General features: G+C 37.9%; 1 protein-coding gene and 1 pseudogene across 6 annotated transcripts in view; one reads left to right on the top strand and one right to left on the bottom strand.

Moving 5' to 3' along the window:
- Positions 1 to 15,806, bottom strand: part of DIAPH3 (diaphanous related formin 3) — a 527,980-nt gene that overhangs the window by 241,428 nt on the left and 270,746 nt on the right. The gene's annotated exons all lie outside the window — the stretch shown is intronic.
- On the top strand, positions 13,598 to 13,912 carry LOC122447525 (annotated as a pseudogene).

The following is a 15,806-nucleotide window of genomic DNA, read 5'->3' as shown; positions in this document are numbered from 1 at the left end:
ACATTTAACACCATATCTGGTCCTCTTTATTCAGTCTCTTTACAAACACGGTATTTCAGGAGCGAACTTTTTCAAAACTTGTTGGGTTTTCCCCCACTTCTTGCCTGCAGCCTTGCGCAGGCGCACCTCGCAAGACATTTGAGAACACACTCCATATCTTTACTATTCTTCCCTAAAGCTGTAAGACCAATTAATCATTCATTTAACTTTGTAACATAAGTAACCTGATGACTGAAAGGCTACTAGTTTGAGTCTTAATTTACTTATCAATACTGCTTTAAACCTTTACTTTAGACACTTTCTAAATACATAATTATAAGGAATAATGGGACAGTGTTTCTGGAAAGTTAAATGACTCTTGCAAGGTCACAGGGCCAGAGGGCATGAGTCTAGAGCTAACTTGCTGCCAACTAAGTGTGCAAGACACTCAGAGCATCATAACACAAAAATTAACAACTGTAACTTAAAAGCCATCTGATACTCAAACTACTACTACCGTATTTTCCTATGGACAAGAGCAGACTTTAATTTCCCCGTAGCAGTTATTAGATAAAACACTATGGAGACGAGAGCCCCTGCTGTGAGCTCTGCCTGCTACTCTTCACATTCCTTTCTTTCCTTCTGGGTATACCCAACTACCCTAAATATTTCCAGATCCACTTTTATTGTCCCCTGATACTGCACTTGGCACTCACATTTTCATACTAGCTAATTCTTCCACTCCCTGTAAGACAGGTGTGAGAAGCAAGGAGAAGGGGAAAAAAACAAGTGGATCTTTGTGAAAGACAAGACTAGAAAAAACGACACAGGGATGGGAGGAAAGTGCCATCTGAGAAGGAAGAAGGTCTACCACAGACTAAGACCCTTCGGAAAGGGTTTAGAACTTGATTTTCCTAAGCAAACTATATGAAAAGTATCTTCCTTTTACTGTTTAGCTGTCCAATATTTTCATGATCTCCAGAATCCTCAGAATAAAAAAAAAAGTTCATTGCACTTCAGGAAAGGCATCAAAAACATAGCTATTCAAATGCCTTATTCCTGGATAGTGCTCAGATTATCAAGACTGTTCTTTTAAATAAATGTGGCCTTATGATAATAAAACTCATAAGCTAAAATTATTTTTTAAACTATACAACAGCAAGGTACATACGGCATTTTTTTTACATTTTGCCATAGGAGCAAGATAAAGCCAAGAGTTATACAAAAAATATTAAAAGGATAAAATGTATATTCCTTCAGCTAGTCAAGAAATAGACAATTGCTATAGACATCAGATATGCTTTCTCTTTTTGTACAAATGCTTATCAATTCTGGACCACTAAGGATTTCACAGCAGGTCCAAATGAGCTCTGCAGATACTCAGGATCTGCAAGTTGTGAAGTTAGAGAGCGAGAGGCTTCTTATTTAATTTGGCAGTCTTAGCAAAACCTTCTTCACACATAAGTTTCATATCTGATGAATTAAAAAGCTGGCATAACACCCAGAACCATTCTGGTGTCTTAAATTCATTCACGTCTGCTTCCAGACAATCCGCACGCTAACACAGAAAACCAATGTTTTCATTGCTATCACTATAACTAAGTTTTGCCTGTTCTTGAAATTTATATAAATGAAACTTTCAGTAAACACTTTTTGTATCTGATTTCTTTCACTCAATAAAATGACTTCGAGATTTGCATACACGTAGTATGACTGAGTATTAAAGACCTCCGGGTGAAATCATGCAGGATTTAGGGTGATCCCTGAATCTAATGCCATGCCATTTTAAGGGAAAGGAGAGAGAAAGACATGGCACAGGAGAAGTCAACGTGAAGAATGTGAAGAAGGAGCAAAGAATGGCAAGTTGTTGCAAGTCAAGAAATACCAAAGGCTACCAGGTGCGAGGAGAGAGGTAAAATACAGATTCTTCCTCAGAGTCTCCAGAAGGAACCAACCCTTCCAAAAAGCGTCATGCGGGACCAAAGGTCTCCAGGAGTGTGACAGAATAAATGTCTCAGGCCACGGAGACTGTGGACCTCTGCTGTGGCAGCCCAGGGACACTCACACAGGATACCATGAAGACTCTGGTCTGAGTCTTTTCATTTCTATTAAATATCTAAAAGGGAGAGTGTAAATGTATACTTAACCCAACAAAAACTGTCAACCTTTTCACAAAGTGGTTAATAGCACTTATGCCTCGTTTGCCAATGTTAGACTATATTCTGGAAGCTTTTATTTTATATCTTCATATATAGGTCTACACTCCACCCTTCATTAACTAGTCTGTATGGTATGATGAGGGCTTCCCAGGTGGCACTGGTGGTGGTTTAGTCGCTAAGTCACGTCTGACTCTTGCAACCCCATGGACCATAGCCCCACCAGGCTCCTCTGTCCGTGGGATTCTCCAGGCAAGAATACTGGAGTAGGTTGCCATTTCCTTTTAATGCAGGAGATGTTAAGAGATGCAAGTTCAAGCTCTGGGCCACAAAGATCCCCTGGAGGAGGCCATGGCAGCCCACTCCAGTATTCATGCCTGGAGAATCCCATGGACAGAGGAGCCTGGTGGGCTCCAGTCCATCGGGTTGCAGAGAGTTGGTCACGACTGAAGCGACTTAGCATGCACACATGGTATGATGAAGGACTTTTCACAGCATCATTTGGTACAAAGAAGTTCCTTTCTCTACTCACTAGCCTTCAAGTCTTTTGTTGAAAATCAATTGATGGTATCTTTGTGAGTCTTTAAACTCTAAACTTTTAAGAAAAATGTTTATATATACTTAAGCGAAAACATTATTGTCTTGATAAAAAATCAGTACTCTAGGTCCTCCAAATTTGTCTTTCTCAAAATCGATTTTGTCCATTCCAAGTCCTTTGCATGCCATATGAATTTTTGTAAAATCTTGTCAGTTACTATTATAGGACCTGCTGGGACTGGTTGAGACCGTATGTATTAGGAATCTATAGATCATTTGAGGGAAAAACGTAATCTTAACGAATTTAGTCTTCCACTCTAGAAGCATGGTATATATATCACCATTTATTTACAACTTCTGTAAGTTCTCTCAGCAATAACTTGGTAGTTGTAGTATAGAAAATCTGCACATGTTCAGTGAAATGTATCCTTATGTACTTTACACTTTTGATGTGACTGTAAATAGTACTATTTTTAATTTGTTTTCCAATATATTATTGCTTATATAGAAAAATACAACTGATTTTCATATAGTGACTATTTTGTGACCTTCTAAGATTCCTATAGATTCCTTATGTATTCACATATATAGTAAGTTCACTTACATCATTTCCAACATACCAGCCTTTTATCTCATTTTCTTATTACACAAGTTAGAATATATATTATAATACAGAAAAGTGATAAGAATAGATTTCCTTGTCTGTTTTCCAAATTAGATTATACAATGACAACGAATTTAATCTTTGGCAACTAAGCATGAGGACAGTCCCATGTTTTCCACAGATGTCCTTCATCAGGTTGAGAAAGTTTTCTTCTATTTTTACTTGCTAGGAGTTCTTACATATCATAAACAGGATAGAATGCTGTCAAATGCTTTTATTTTGTATATAGATAATTGTATGATTTTTCTCATTTTTTTGTAATATGGTCAACTACATTAATTAATTTTCAAATGTTAAACCAACCTTGTACAAATTGGTAACAATACACTCTCCTTTTTATGCACTGCACTACTTGATACAAAAATATTTTATTGACAATTTTTTCATGTATGTTTATATATGATATGGGTCTGTAGTAAGATTATTTTCTGTAATAGTTTCCCTTCTTTGATTACTGACTGAAATTTGAGCATTTAGTTTTATTTTTTTCATGCTTTCATTTTCATGAATTTCAAAATAATTTCTTCTTTGACCCACAAACAATTTAATATTATGTTATCCAACTTTGAAACAGTGAGAGATGTTCTATTATTGTTTTTGTCCAATTTAATTCCATTTAGACAGCAAGCATACTCTATAAGATTTCAATCTTTGGAAAATTACTGAGACTTATTTTATGTTTCCATATGGTCTACCTTGGTGAATGTTCCATGTATATTTGAAAAGAATGTATATTTTGCAGTTACATGTGAAATTTTCTATAAATACCAATTAGAACAATATGGTTGATAGAACAGTCTTGCTTTTTCAAATATTTACTGTCTTCTTTTTCGATATACTTTTACTAGAATTAAATGAAAGAGGGGCATTAAAATCTCATTATGATTGGGAAGCTATCTATTTCTCCATTTCATTCTACAGGTTTTGTTTCATGAATTTTAATGCTCTTTATTAGGTGCATACATATTTAAGATGATTGTTTCTTGTAAATTACTCCTTGCATCCTTGTGTAATGCCACTATCTCTTAACAGATGATCTGTCCTGAAATAAGCATTCCCTGAAATACACACAGCGATGCTACTTTTCTTACTGCTGATTATGTGTTTGTGTTTGTCCTTTCTGCCCTTTACATCTCCGTCCTCCTTTCCTGCTTTTGTGTTTACCAAGCAATTTTTAGTACTCCATTTTTTTTCTTGATTTTTCCTGGCTCCTCTAGGACGCATCTTTATGTAGTCTACTGAGAGTGACTGTTAAGTCAGTATCATGCTTTTTTATGGTTTTCGTTTCCTGACTGCCCCTCCAGCACTTCAGTCACACCTCAGACTCTGATTCATCCCACGTGTGTCATGTTACAGCAGTCCAACCCCATCCATCCCACCGACCATTCGGGCAGCTGCCAGCACATCTTCTGCTTCTGTATACAGACAAACACTATCCTGCAACGTCACTTTTTAATTATTAGGTTTCTGTTAAGTAAATTATGAGAACAAAAAAAAGCACAGTTCATTTATTATTTCACATGGTATTGATTTCTTTTTGTGGATACCAGTTTTCATCTAGTATCATTTTCATTTGGCCTGCAGGACAACTTTACCTTTTCTTGTAGGACAGCTGTGACAGGCACAAACTCTCCGCTTTTTAAAGTGTATTCATTTTACCCAATTTTGGAAGGGTATCTACTAAGTAGAGAATTTTTAGTTTATAGAGTTTTATTTATTTCAACATTTTAAATACACCCTTCTGTTGAATTCTGCTTTTGATTATTTCTAGAAAATCAGCTATATCCATCTCCTTATTTTCTCATATGTTTCCTTCCGTCTCAAATTACTTTCTCGTCTTTGTCTTTAAGCAGTTTGACTAGAATGTGCCTTTTTCTTTATATTTATCCTGAGTGTGGTTTACTGAGATTCTTGAACCATAAGTTTATTTTTTCCACTCAATTTGACATTTCTTTGCCCTTATTTCTTCAAATATTTTGCCAGCCACAATCTCACTCTCTGTCCTTTGGGGACTACAATTACAGGTGTTTTAGATTGTCTATTTCCAATATACTTAACCTACATATTGAATATTTTAATTCAGTTACTGAACTTTTCAGTTTTTCTTTCCTTTCATTCTCAAAGATAATTTCCTTTAGTTTGTTAAACATATTTATAATATCCATATTAACGTCTTTACATTTGAAATCTAAAATCTGGGCCCTCTTGTTGATTTGACTGCTTTTTCCTTTGACAATACATTCTATATTATTAACTTTGAAAGTGAAAGTGAAAGTCGCTCAGTCCTGTCGAACTCTTTGGGACCCCATGGACTATACAGTTCATGGAATTCTCTAGGCTAGAATACTGGAGTGGGTAGCCTTTCCCTTCTCCAGTCAATCTTCCCGACCCAGGAATCGAACCAAGGTCTCCTGCATTGCAGGCAGATTCTTTACCAGCTGAGCCACAACTTCTTAATTAAATAATAAAATGCCATAACAACTCCTGAAGTATAATACTACTTTGAAGATTGTTCCTTCTTGATTTAGCAGGCAAATCAATCATTGGGTCATCACCTTTAAGTTTCTCCATAGGCTTATTTATAGTCTTAACAGGTTTAGGCTCACATTCTGTGGAAAGCGGGAGGCGTTTCCTTGGCCCCTCTAACTTGTTAGGACTCATCCTTCCCAGAAAAGACTGTAGTCTTAATTTTGTTAAGGTCAGCCTAGTGTAAGTACTCCTTTAGGATGCTGGCCATGTTTCCTAAGGTACAACCTTACTAGTTGTTTGAGTGAATGCCAAGTATGTTAGTGGGAGTTATCTCTACACTGGCAGGGCCAGAACTCCAATGGCTCCTAGGAACGATGGACCCCTGCTATCTCTGTTCTAAACTCACTGTGCAACAGGTGCCATGTGGCAAATCTTGCTCCGCATGTGCACAGCCCAGCCTCCAGGGAGACCACCACAGATTTCTAAAAATTTGTTCCTAAGTATTTTAGTACTTTATTACTGTAAATGGAATTTTAAAATGCTTTTATTACAAGTTTAGTTTTAAAAATACAAAAAACTCTTTACCTAGATTAACCGAATGTTTCCATTTTGTATCATTTGCATCATCATATTTTCTGTCGTCCTTTTCATATAGGTATACTAAAGGAAATATATATATGTTCATATATTATAATAATATAATACATAATATTTAGCTAAGGTGATGTCCATCAGTTTTTCAATGTAAAGTTACAATACTTTCTTATATAATGTTATTTATAGGAAGATGATTTAAGACTATATAAGTAGTATGTATACAATCTATTTTCATCAAATGTTCACCTTTGTGTTAAAGGGGACAGCCATTAAATATAGAATATTGGTTATAGTATTCACTCTACTAAAAATGTACGTTTATAGAGCTTTTCAGATGGCTTCGAGAATAATATATAAAATAAACACGTCAATATCTACTGCAATTACACCTTAAGCCACCAGCACAATAAAATTGCCCAACTCGGGGACTTTCCTGGTGGTCCAGTGGTTGAGAATCCACTTTCCGATGCAGAGGATGTGGGTTCGATCCCTGGTCAGGGAACTAGGATCCCACATGGCTCAGAGCAGCTCAGTCCGTGCCCCTCAACCAGAGAGAAGCCTGCACACCGCAACTAAGACCCAACACAGTTATAAATAAATAATTTATTTAAAAAAATAAAAATAAAAAAAAATAAAATTGCCCAACTCTATAGTAACTTAGTTCCAGAAGTCCAGTCTCCCATTTTCCATTATGTTTCCAAAACAGTCTTAGAAGATAGCATCTAGACCTATATAATGAGATTTGCAGAATACAGAAAATGATTCTCAGGCACTAGATGATACTCAAATCTAAAAATCAACCTTAAAACAATGTTGTCTGTAAAGTGATGACTCATAAGAGACCTTTTTGCTTATAACTACAAAATGCTTTAGACTTTCTTTCAAATGAATGATTCATGGCTAGTAATTAGTATGTGACTATAATGATGTTTTGTTTTTGCAAATGAAACACATTAAGCAGATTGTGCCATAAAATTTCAATACTACATAGATGGTCTAACAAGAAAGCATCATGTTTCTAAACCAAAAACCAACCATAATTCCTATTATGGACTCAAATGCCCCACTTTTTAGTTGTCTATTTAGAAGATTTAAAATACCAAAGTAGAAAAAGTAGAAACTTGACAAAATTCCCCAAAATTAATTTTAAATTCAACAGCTCAATAATTTAAGCTCCTCCATAAACATACTAAGTAATTTATCATTAACTCAAGTCAATCTTTAAATATTAGAAATAAATTTGCTCCAGTGATGAAACATACAGAAACCAGGGCTAAAAGCAACTTCAAGTACAGGGGGAACCTACAGCTAACACACGAGAGTGATTGCCACCATAAAAAAAAAGGAGGCTGTCCTTCAGCATCATAAAAGTATGGTTCACAGCTGAGCTGCACTAGTTACTAGATGGATGAACAAGCTGCCTCAGCAATGAAATGTTAATGACTATTTCTGGGAGTTATATGAGAGACAGATATAACTACTCATTCATTTATATATCGAATTATTTATTGCATATTTATTATGTGCCAAAGAATCACACTGAACATAAGATGACAGGAACCTGGTCCAAATGGATGTACTAAAGTAAAGAGATAAAGAAAGGGAAAGAAAAGGAGAAACAATAATATAAATAGGTAAGATCATTTTAGGTAAGGATAATTGCTCATGAATATGCAGGATAACATAGAGAATGGAGGGATACATCAGGATGATAGGTCCTACCACAGGGAAGGGGTATCTGGGCTGAGGCAGAGCGAGCAGCCGGGGTAAAGCAAACCTGAGCAGTGAACAGAAAATGAATGCAGCTGAAACACAGTAGACAAGAAGGGAGTGGTGAAATCTGAAAGTCGCTCAGTTGTGTCCAACTCTTCATGACCCCATGGACCTCAAGCCTGCAAGGCTCCTCTGATGGTGGGAGTCTCCAAGCAAGAACACTGGAGTGGGTACCATTCCTTTCTCCAGAGGATCTTCCCAACCCAGGGATGGAACCTGGGTCTCCTGCATTGGCTAAAAAATAGATACTAGATCATTTTACAAATTGAAATGGATTTAGAAATCATTAGAACAATCAGAGAGAAATTCCCCTTCTGGCCAAAAATGGAAAAACAGGGACTGCATTTATCTCCCTTCCCCTCCACACCCAGAGGCAACAGTTTTCAGACACTGATACTGACTGAGAAAGGGGAAAGAGGTGCATTCCATGACTGCTCCAGCTTGCTGTCTGAAAAGGAACCCAGTGGAGCCAGGAGGTGTCATGAATGAGACAGAGGTAAGAGCTGGAATGCCAACGCAGCTGAGTTCTCAGGACAGGGTACCAGCCAGGAAACGGTGACACAGACAGAAAGCTCCAGAGTTCTCAAGAGGCTCCCGCTTATGTCTTTAGCCGCAGTGTACACCACATGCATGCGAGAAAACTACTCAAGGCTGAGGAAAGATCAGTCAAAAGCACTGGAGGTAACCGTGCCCAACTCTCAGATAAAGATGGGAACAGTACTTGCTCCCAAGGGGCAAAATGGAAAAAACTCGTAATTCATGGGATATTGAATGAGACAGGAAAGTTTAAACTTACCACAATTCATATGCTTGACAAGGCTGAGAAAAGATTAACGATTTTAAGCAGAGAAATGAAAAATATTTTTTTTAAAAATACCTGCACTGAATTTCGACAATAGAAAGCTTTGCTATCTGAGCTAACTGAATAGGAAAAACATCAAATAGCATAAAAGAAAAGATTAGTGAACTGAAATATATGTGCAAAATGAAAAAAGAGGGAAGAAAATAAAAGGGCATCAATGAGCTGTGAAACAACTGTGAGAAGCCGACATGTATGTAATAATATAAGATATATGCAACTGAAGTTTCAGAAATAGAGGAGAGAAGATACAGAAAAGATATTGGACAAACACAATGGCTAAAAAAATTTCAACTTTAAAGAGAACTACAAACCCAGTATCCACAGATCCAACTCAGTGAAACCCAAGGACAAAAATATGAAGAAAACTATATACGCTCAAACTACATCACAATCAAATTAATCAAGCGAAGGAGAAATCTTTAAAACAACCAGAGAAGAAGAGAAACATGTACGGCGGAACAAAGTTATGAGTGATGGCAAATTCCCCGCCCCAATAATTCAAACAAGATGACAGTGTAGTAACATGTTTAAAACTCTGAAAGGAAAAATGATCAACTTGGAATTCCATACCGATGGAAATACTTCAAAATGAAGGTTAAAAAAGACTTCCACAGACATAGAAAAAGTGAAAGAATTCATTAGCATTGGAAGAAATGTTATGGCAATTTTTCATGTGCAAGAAAGATGATTCCAGATGGAAGTCAAGATTGACACAACAGAGTGAAGAATGCTGGAGTGTGCAGATAAAAAAGACAACTGCTTTGTTGAAAGTAAAAATCAGAACATGTTAAGAGTTTTAAATGTAACCCAAGGTAAGATGTGTGGTAACAAATGCACAAACCCCCAACAGGAGTATATTATCGTGAGGCTTCATACCACACGAAGAGTGATATCATATCATTTGAAGGAAGTTAAAAATGTATCATGTAAACCCTAATGCAACCACAAACAAAACAAAAAGTAGTAACAAACCAACCAACAGAAAGATAAAGTCATTAAAATACTCAATCCAAGAGTAAAATAATACCAAAGAATAGATGAGAAAAATAGAAAATAAATAACAAAATGTGAGATTCAAATCCCACTATATTAACAGCCACATTAAAACAAAAGGACCACTCTAGTTAAAAAGGCAAAATCATTACACTGGACTTGAAACAAAAATGCAATATTCAACATATATGCTGCCTATAACAACAATAGGTTAAAATGAAAAGGACAAAAAATGGCTTCATTAACATAACAAGGTAAATTTCACACCATTACAGTATTTTAAGCTGAGAAGTGACATAATCACATTTATTTTTATAATAAAAAATCTTTTAGCTGCTATGTGCAAAAGGACAGAATGTTCCACACGTGAGGTATAGGACCTGAAATACAACAGGTTATCAACAAATGGAAACTACAAAAAAATATACAGTTGTGACAGGCTGACTCAGCATTTATCACCCTTGAGAATCTCTTATATCTCAAGAACATTATTCTAAAATGAATACCCACAATTTATTCCTCTTTATATTTGTCTTCCTATTGCCATTCATTCACAGTTAAGCTCACTCACTCAGTCGTGCCCGACTCTCTGCGACCCCATGAATCGCAGCACACCAGGCCTCCCTGTCCATCACAAACTTCCGGAGTTTACTCAAACTCATGTCCATTGAGTCGGTGATGCCATCCAGCCATCTCATCCTCTGTCATCCCCTTCTCCTCCTGCCCCCAATCCCTCCCCGCATCAGGGTCTTTTCCAATGAGTCAACTCTTCACATGAGGTGGCCAAAGTATTGGAGTTTCAGCTTCAGCATCAGTCCTTCCAATGAACACCCAGGACTGATTTCCTTTAGGATGGACTGGTTGGATCTCCTTGCAGTCCAAGGGACTCTCAAGTCTTCTACAACCCCACAGTTCAAAAGCATCAATTTTTCAGCACTCAGCTTTCTTCAGAGTCCAACTCTCACATCCACACATGACTACTGGAAAAACCATAGCCTTGACTAGACAGACCTTTGTTGGCAAAGCAATGTATCTGCTTTTAATATGCTGTCTAGGTTGGTCATAACTTTTCTTCCAAGGAGCAAGCGTCTTTTAATTTCAAGGCCACAGTCACCATCTGCAGTAATTTTGGAACCCAAAAAATTAAAGTCTGCCACTGTTTCCCCATCTATTTGCCATGAAGTGATGGGACCAGATGCCATATCTTAGTTTTCTGAATGTTGAGATTTAAGCCAACTTAATCACTCTCCCTTTCACTTTCATCAAGAGGCTCTTTAGTTCTTCTTCACTTTCTGCCATAAGTGTGGTGTCATCTGCATATCTGAAGTTAGTGATATTTCTCCCGGCAATCTTGATTCCAGCTTGTGCTTCCTCCAACCCAGCGTTTCTCATGATGTACTCTGCATAGAAGTTAAATAAACAGGGTGACAATATACAGCCTTGACTTACTCCATTCCTGATTTGGAACCAGTCTGTTGGTCCATGTCCAGTTCTAACTGTTGCTTCCTGACCTGCATACAGGTTTCTCAGGAGGCAGGTCAGGAGGTCTGATATACCCATCTCTTGAAGAATTTTCCAGAGCTTTTTATGGTCCACACAGTCAAAGGCTTTGGCATAGTCAACGGTGGATGTAGATGCTTATCTGGAACTCTCTTGCTTTTTCGATGACCCAACGAATGTAGGCAATTTGATCTCTTGTTCCTCTGCCTTTTCTAAAACCAGCTTGAACATCCGGAAGCTCATAGTTCACGTGCTGTTGAAGCCTGGCTTAGAGAATTTTGAGCATTACTTTACTAGCATGTGAGTTGAGTGCAATTGTGTGGTACTTTGAGCATTCTTTGACATTGCCTTTCTCCAGGACTGGAATGAAAACTGACCTTTTCTAGTCCTGTGGCCACTGCTGAGTTTTCCACATTTGCTGGCATATTGAGTGCAGCACTTTCACAGCATCATCTTTTAGGATTTGAAATAGCTCAACTGGAATTCCATCACCTCCATTAGCTTTATTCATAGTGATGCTTCCTAAGGTCCAATTGACGTCACATTCCAGGATGTCTGGCTCTAGGCAAGTGATCATACCATTGAGACTATCTGGGTTGTGAAGATCTTTTTTGTACAGTTCTTCTGTGTATTCTTGCCACCTCTTCTTAATATCTTCTGCTTCTGTTAGGTCCATACCATTTCTGTCCTTGATTGTGCCCATCTTTGCATGAAATGGTCCTTGGTATCTCTAATTTTCTTGAAGAGATGTCTAGTCTTTCCCATTCTGTTGTTCTCCTCTCTTTCTTTGCATTGATCACTGAGGAAGGCTTTCTTATCTCTCCTTGCTGTTCTTTGGAACGCTGCATTCAAATGGATATATCTTTCTTTTTCTCCTTTGCCTTTCATGTCTATTCACAGCTATTTCTAAGGCCTCATTTGACAGCCATTTTGCCTTCTTGGACTTCCCTGGTAGCTCAGATGGTAAAAGCATCTGCCTACAATGCGGGAGACCTAGGTTCAATTCCTGGGCTGGGAAGATCCCCTGGAGAAGGAATTGGCAACCTACTCTAGTACTCTTGCCTGGAAAATCCCGTGGATGGATGGAGGAGTCAGCTAGGCCACAGTCCATGGGGTCGCAAAGAGTCAAACACGACTGAGCGATTTCACTTTCTTTTTCTTTCTTGCCTTTTTGCATTTCTTTTCCTTGGGGATGGTCTTGATCACTGCCTCCTGTACAATGTCACGAACCTCCATCCATAGTTCTTCAGGCACTTTATGAGATCTAGTCACTTGAATCTATTTGTCACTTCCACTGTATAATTGTAAGGTATTTGATTTATGTCATACCTGAATGGTCTAGTGGTTTTCCCTACTTTCTCAATTTAAGTCTGAATTTGGCAATAAGGAGTTCATGATCTGAACCACAGTCAGCTCCTGTTCTTATTTTTCCTGACCGTATAGAGCTTCTCCATCTTTGGCTGCAAAGAATATAATCAATCTGATTTCAGTACTCACCATCTGGTGATGTCCATGTGTAGAGTCTTCTCTTGTGTTGTTGGAAGAGGGTGTTTGCTATGACCAGTGCATAAAGCACCTTAGGTATGGCAATCTTAGGTATGCCTGACTTTCAGAATTTCAGTTAACAAAAGAGGGATTCTGAGAAGTCTTTAAAATATCATAATCAAGATGCTAACATTCAAGAGCCACTTTGGCGAAATCCTATAAATTCCCAATTGGTTAACATTACATGTTCAAGATTAATCAGTGTTCTAGGTAAAGGTCAGTCACAGAGTAAAATGGCAAATCGGAGCTGGACATCAAAAAATAGAACTCAGCCTCTTGGATGTAATGGCAGCTAGCTGACCCTTTTGTCTCTACCTCCAGAAGCTGACCTCACTGATAAACACTAAAGTCTGGGGTGCACTTCAGGGAGGCAGGGTCAGGGTAGTGAGGGTAAGAGAAAGTGACACAGGAAAAACTATGCTATAGATTCGCTTATTCAGAAGTAATAACAGAAGTTTCTCACTACCTGGCTCTCTTGGCGGCTGCTCTTTGTTGGGGGCATCCCACACCTAAGGCAGGAAGATGGTGGCCACAAAGAAGATGAGAAAGTCACCGGAGTCTATCAAATTTAGGCTCCAACTGGTTATGAAAAGTGGAAAGTACATGCTGGGGTACAAGTAGCCTCTGAAAATGATCAGACAAAGGCCGGCCTTGAGGAAATCTGAAATACAGTACGCTGCCATGTTGGCCAAAACTGGTGTCCATCATTACAGTGGCAATAGCACTGAACTGGGCAGAGCAGGTGGAGAACACTAGAGAGTATGCACACTGGCTCTCACAGATCCAGGTGATTCTGCTAGCATCAGACACACTCCAGAACAGACGGGTGAAAAGTAAACCATGTATAATTTTTCTTCAATAAAACTGGCCAGATTTCGTTTTTTTAAAAAAGTAATATAGAGGGCCTTTTCCTATAACATTTACTAAGTCATATTTTAAAATAATAACTCTCCCTAAAATACTCTTAAATGGTTGATTTAACTATTTTCCCATGCCATTTTATAAATTTTTGCTCTTTCTCTAATGCCAGAATATTAATGGCAAAGGTGTTTCTGCATTTATTCCAAACAGAAATCCATTAAAAATGACACCTTGCTGCGTTTCTTAGTATTGATTGTTTGCAGTTTTTATTCTGTTTCTACATTAGGAAAAATAAATTCATTCAGGGGCTTCTAAAAATAAACCAGTGGCGTTTCAGAAATTCATTCAGTGTTTGGGATCATGTTTCAGCTCAAGCCATTGATTTGGTGGGTGTGCTGTGGGAGCATTCACATTAAACCGCTGAGACACCTTTTTCCGGGGCTCCTCGGCCCTTCAGCAGTGAAGCACGTCTGTTGCTCTGTCTGCAGACACCAGAGGGCCGGGTCTGTGACGTGCTTCCCGGCAGCGCGGGCGGACTAGGTGTGTGCTGGCTGAGGTGCACCAAGACACAGGCCAGGCTGAAGACAGCGTCATACCGGGGCCACAACTAAGTAAGGGTTAGGACACAGTGAAGACCCATGATTAGAAAAAATTGGTGGAAACCTCAATTTGGGAGTGGTTAAAGTTGGTTGGGGGAGTAGTCTTCAACTGGCAAGAGAGGTAATTACTAAAACCAACAGTAGACAGGAATACAGACAGTTCCAGAGATTATAAAAATCCACTAAGAAATTAAAGGCTAAGAATAAGAAAAGCAAAACTAGGCAAAAAAACACAAAAAAACATGTAAAGTAATAGAATGAGAACAGCATAGCAAACAGACAACTAAGCAATAAAGGAAAGGCCTGTCATGAAGCTAACCAAACTAGCTTCCTCTTAGTTATATTCAAAATATAGAATGCCTCAAAAAATTCTGGCTCAGAAATTAGGAAAAGCATATAAAGACAGTGTCAAGGAAACTCATAATACAAAGCCAGTAGAACCTTAAATCCTTTCAGAGTACACTGGCATTCAACTGATCAGAATGACTGAGGTGCTTCACTGTGGCTAGCAGTTCCATGGGGAGCTACTTACAAAATAAACACTGATAAGACTGAAAGACTGCTTGCCCACAGCATAACATTTCAACACTGTCACGTCTTCTACAGGGAGAAACACACCATGTGACGCCAGTGAACGAAACATCAACAGGACACTAGTCTAGTCAGTTTCAAAACAAAGCCACAAACCACGAGAACTCAAACATACTAAAATTTAGACTAAATTGAATAACAACATTAATGTCAGCCAATGGTGATCAACAATGGAAGTCAATAAGTGATACAGCACACACACACACACACAGAACTAAATTTTTATAGCAGATGGGAATTTGGACAAAAATAAAAGTCAAATTATTTGGCACTAGTGGTACTAGTATAAGAAAGTTAATGTTAGCTTTTCACTGAAGAGGAGAAAAGCTACTTTGTTCCCTATCAGTCCTTAAATAAATATGTCACCTTGGATATAAAATTGGCATTCTTGGTAAAGAATGAACAATAGCACTAATAATGGATAATAGCTGAGTTGCAGGACAGGAAACTTGACCCAATGTTAGAGAAAAGAAAACAATTGCATTTATCCTCTCAAAAAAGCCGAGTATGGTGTGGAAGATAAGGATGTCTAATGAAACATACAATTCAATACAAAATAAAAATACAAGCAAAGAGGGGAAAGAACAAATAGACAGCAACAAAATTTTTTTTTAACCAGACAAGTACTATAAAGAACCAGATAAATACAGAACTGAAACTTCACCACAAACACTCCATGC

Source organism: Cervus canadensis, chromosome 9 (genome assembly GCF_019320065.1).
Source record: "Cervus canadensis isolate Bull #8, Minnesota chromosome 9, ASM1932006v1, whole genome shotgun sequence".
Taxonomy (NCBI): Eukaryota; Metazoa; Chordata; class Mammalia; order Artiodactyla; family Cervidae; genus Cervus; species Cervus canadensis.
The sequence above is the reverse complement of the archived record's forward strand: the minus strand, read 5'-3'. Positions and strand labels throughout refer to the sequence as shown.